The sequence below is a fragment of the Polypterus senegalus genome, chromosome 2 (genome assembly GCF_016835505.1).
Source record: "Polypterus senegalus isolate Bchr_013 chromosome 2, ASM1683550v1, whole genome shotgun sequence".
Classification (NCBI taxonomy): Eukaryota; Metazoa; Chordata; class Cladistia; order Polypteriformes; family Polypteridae; genus Polypterus; species Polypterus senegalus.
Genome location: NC_053155.1, coordinates 56959772 through 56964579, shown reverse-complemented (window position 1 = coordinate 56964579; position 4808 = coordinate 56959772). Strand labels below are relative to the sequence as shown.

At 34.5% G+C, this 4808-nt stretch overlaps 1 long non-coding RNA gene across 2 annotated transcripts; it reads left to right on the top strand.

The window, feature by feature from the left end:
• Positions 1 to 512: 512 nt before the first annotated feature.
• LOC120522943 lies at positions 513 to 4327 on the top strand. Of its 2 annotated transcripts, XR_005632536.1 has the most exons (6): positions 513 to 755; positions 2218 to 2406; positions 2489 to 2611; positions 2705 to 2774; positions 2878 to 3047; positions 3899 to 4327. It is a non-coding gene; the product is annotated as an uncharacterized LOC120522943 (long non-coding RNA). The 2 variants fall into 2 exon arrangements; XR_005632535.1 differs by having other exon boundaries at positions 2218 to 2611.
• Positions 4328 to 4808: the final 481 nt, after the last annotated feature.

Here is a 4808-nt window from a genome sequence, read left to right as displayed (position 1 = left end):
ATTTTGGTGAATCTTTTACATGCAATTATTTATATTCATTTATACACTAGCAAAATACCCGCGCTTCGCAGTGGCGAAGTACTGCCTTAAAATTTTTATTAAGAAGAAAATTAAACCTTTTTAAACTGAGGGAAAATATACCAATAATTATTTGTTAAGGATCTCTTTGTATACCACATTCTGAGTTCGGCCCTCCGGTTGTAATATGACCAAACTGTGCGCTGAGCTTACTCTTGAGCATGCAACGTACAGTTGACCATGTGAACAGTACACTGTAAAGGATTGCTGTAAATTTACAGCGAGTTTCCTACAGTATTTTCCTGTATTTTGTTTACACAGTAACATAGTGTAATATTTTAAAGAATGGCTGTACATCTACAGCAAGGAGCTGTTTTCAAAACTTAATACAGTAATATATCAAAAATACAGTAACATACTGTAAACTAGTTAAGATACAGTAACATACTGTACAAGCAAGGCATTCTGGGATAGGTTTGAACGAGGAAGAAAGAGCGGTGCAAGCTGAGCAGAGGTTTTGGTTCAGAAAACCACATTAGAACTTTTAGAACTTATCTTACGTCCTGTTAATTATGTTATAGCTTATAATTATTTATCTTTTTATCACTCCGCCTATTCAGTTCATTTATTTTTAATATTATTCGTTTTGCACTTTCCATTGTTGAGTGAGACTGGGAACAGCGTGTGAGGCGGGAGAATTGAAAGTTCCAGAAACAATTCATTACCGTTTTGACTTGGTGAGCCTCTGTCTCTTTTATTTTTTGTGCATTTTTTTTTTAAAGTTTTTTTTTTGTCTATGTGAGTGAGTTCGTTAGTTATTCATTTGACAGTCGCTTCACATCCTCAGCATTTGTGTTTGTATGTGTGTATAATTGCATAACTTTATTAGTTAGTTTGTACTTAAAGTATCGAATAGCCTGTATAGCCCACACAACTATTTTGCCTTGCTTGTAGTGGAAAGCCATTTCGTCCAGTTAATGTTTAAACAATATCTTTATTTTTAAATTATCACAAAGTACTCTGCTTATACGTTTTTGCTCGGTGTGTCATTCGACCACATACATTCATTCTAAAGTAAAATGTCAGTTAGACATCCTGGCATTATAAAATAACAGATGTTACCATGTGCTATCATTTTACATATAAGGACAAAGTGATTTTGCACAAAGTACACAAGTTCCAAACTCTTTTAACTCAGTAAACTTTAAAGTTAGTCAAAGCAGTTGTGGCAGCTTAGCTATTTGTTACCAGTTAGTGTCAGCTAAGGAAGCTGCTTAAAGCAATGAGTTGTTGCATATTTAAGTATACTTTATACTTAAATAGATTAACCAACTGACCTAAAATGCTGCAGCATCAATTTTGTGATCATGATTTTGAAACAATATTGCCGTTTTGTCAGCACATTAAAATTTATAGTTATGTTCCTGTTATTTTATAGATCATGTATCCATCTACCTTAGAAAAAATGAATCACGCAAGGAAAACTTTTCTCAGTACATTCCTATTAAACAAATTTTAGAAGCACTGTTTTATTATTCGGGAAACAATATAAGGAAACAAAAGCTGAAATCGGAACAAAATACTGTATATTCTCTGATGTTTCCAATGGCAGATACATTTATGAGAACAGTGTGTTAATACTGATTCAGAATCGTTAGGTTTAATCTTATATCAAGTTGCCTTTGAAGTTGCCAATTGACTTGGATCAAAAAAGAAAAAAACTTGAGATTCTTGTTGTTTGTGTCATGCATGCAATCCCGTTATTTCTCTGTAGGTCAAGCATTGACCACATGCCGTTAGTTTAGTTGTGCAGGATTTTAAATACTTGGGTCAAGTGCCAGAGCAGGAGACAGTCTCAGCTCACACTACATTGGTGGATCTGTTGCAAATATTAGTAGGAGTAGCAACTTTTGCAGATATTGTGACTGTCAAACATTCCAGTCAGGAAACACTTTACAAAAAGAACATGCATGTTGTTCTGGACAGAAATGACAAAGGTGTTGTATCTGGGAAAATTCAGTCGATTCTCATTCACAGCAATTCAAATGTACAGTACATGTTGTCACAAAGAAATAACTTTCTTGCAGACCAGGGAGTTCACTGATTGACATCACAAAATTTGGGTCACTTATCAAAATAATCTGCCTTCTTTGTGTAGTCTGACTGTAATGGTTCTTCGTCATTCTTTTCCATTACTAGAATGATGTCTGAGTTACAAAAAGAGATTAAGCAAACCTTACAGTGAGTAATACCAAGCCTTCCTGACAAGTCACTCAATTAGTCAGTTTAGAAATGTGTAGGCTGAGGAGTAGAAGATTTAATGTACATGAAAGAAGAGGACTTCTTAAGAGTTCAGTACCAAACTGTTCAGCGCCTGGAAAGATCATGGTAAGTCAGACAATAAGCTAATTATGTTGTGCGCATTGTTTGTTGTGACACTCTTGAACTGATATTTCATAACATTTTTCAGAATAAAGAAGCAGCATTTTGGTTCAGTAATTAGTTTGACCTATAGGTCTCCTCAAAATTCACCACAAATGAGCTCCTCAGGCATCTCAATAAGAAAATGGATGGACTCACGCTTCAAGCAGATGTGAGTTAAATATTTTTTGAAAATCATATGTATGATTGCATGCGTGACTTATATGTCGTTGTGTTATGTCAATTGTTTTTTCTTTTACTTCAGGCATTTGCCACTTCAGCAGATGTCCAAGGAACACTCAACTTGCCTGACAGTCCTTGAATTATAATTCTTGGTATGTAGACGTAATAGTGTAGATATCTAATTGTACCTGATAAAAGTTTCTCATGTTTCAGAGTACTCTTTAATGAATGTAATTTTGTAATTTTTATTTTCAGGTCAAACTCTAAGCAACCAGCAGTGGATGGTGAGCATTGAAGGTCACGTTGTATGTGAGGGAACACAACTCAGCTTTGTCTGTGGCCGTACTGCTGTGTTTGCTTCATGGGTGGACACTTTTTCTTTGGTGTCATTTCTTGTGACTGAAGACAGAGAAAGCAAAATTAAAGTTAGAAATATTCTTTATTCATACACACCAGGCAAAGGTTAAATGACAGATAAACACAGCCCTAGGACACTGCCCTTCATCTGCACCAAGGGGCCCGTGTCCCCCATTCGTATAGGGCTTTAAGACTTTAGTTATGTAAGCATTATCATATAATCTAAGGGTGGAGTACATCTGTTGGGGCCTGATAAGTCCACACCCATTAGACGCCCAAGAAGTAGCACTTGTTTTCGTACACTGTAAGCATGCAGGGTCTGCATGACTCCTACCACACACCCCATAGAACATGCTTTCTGTCACATACATCAGATTTGTCAAGCACAAGTTATTGACCTGTATTTTTTATTTTTCCACACATGTTATAATTTCAACCTCCAATATAGGAAGAGACTGCAAGCACCCTTGATTTTGTTCAAAGGTAAAACATTGGCTTATTTTCCATACATACATTTTCATTAAAACTGACTTACACTTCCATCAGACTTTATTACACACTGCCTGTAAAATGTTTGCACACTCCTCTTAGACGCACAGTAAGCTTATTCTCCTTCTCATACCCTATAAAATTTTTGTGACACACAATTAATCACCCTGACACACACCATGATATTTTTTCTATAAATTAAATCGGTTAAAAGTAAATATTGGCAAATTCAGTTATGTACTTGAATCTTTTTAAGATAATGAAAATTGTTGAGAGTGCAGGAACCAAGGAACCGTTTTGAAGATGTGTTATGGGTTCACTTTCCCACATGAACCTGAAGAGCAACCATTGTAGTCATGACAAAGTGAATGATTTTTTTTATTTTATAAATAATTAAGTACATGTGTTTTTCTTTCTTTTTGTCATTTAGATGATATATTGACATCAACCCTGAACACATGTTCAAGGCCAATCAAGGAAAAGCTACATCCAAGAAGACTAGCCAAGTAGTCCATAACAAGAAGAACGCAGTAAACCCTCATTTTTTCTATCCACTTTGTAAGATAATGGACTTTGAACGGAATTCATCCAAGACCACTTTGTTCACTTTTAATTTTGACAGTTTAGGCAATTTTTGTCTAACATGGTGTTCTTATTCTATTTTAATGTGAAGGTCAACATTGGTGTTATACTTTTAAATTTAGTATTGAATGCTGCACTATGTTTATTGCCAGTGTTTCCCACCTCTGTTGCAACCATCTGTGTTTATCTGAAATAATGAAAGACTGCTAACAATTAAAAAAACTGGTAATGTAAAAAGCCAATCAAGACCATAAAAATAAATGTTTATTGGAATGTTTCAAATGAAAGAAGCATTATTTGTTTAAATTAATCTGTCAGTAAATATTGCAATATAATGTCCTTATCAATGCTGTAGTGACACTATAAAATGGTATTCACAGCATGACCAATGTAAAAATACAATGCATAACTATAGAAAATACAGTTCTAACATTTTCTCATGTAATTTTACAGTAAAAATTTCCTTGTAATTTTACAGTAAAATACTGGCGGCAGAGTTGCCAGCCACTTACTGTATGTTTACAGAGAAGCTGCTATAATTAACATTTACAGTATAACACTGTAATTTCATAATACAGTATTGTACAATTATATTACAGTATCATACTGTTTTATGACATTACAGTGTAATACTGTAAATGTTAACTACAGCAGCTTCTCTGTAAACATACAGTAAGTGGCTGGCAACTCTGCTGCCAGTATTTTACTGTAAAATTACAAGGAAATTTTTACTGTAAAATTACATGAGAAAATGTTAG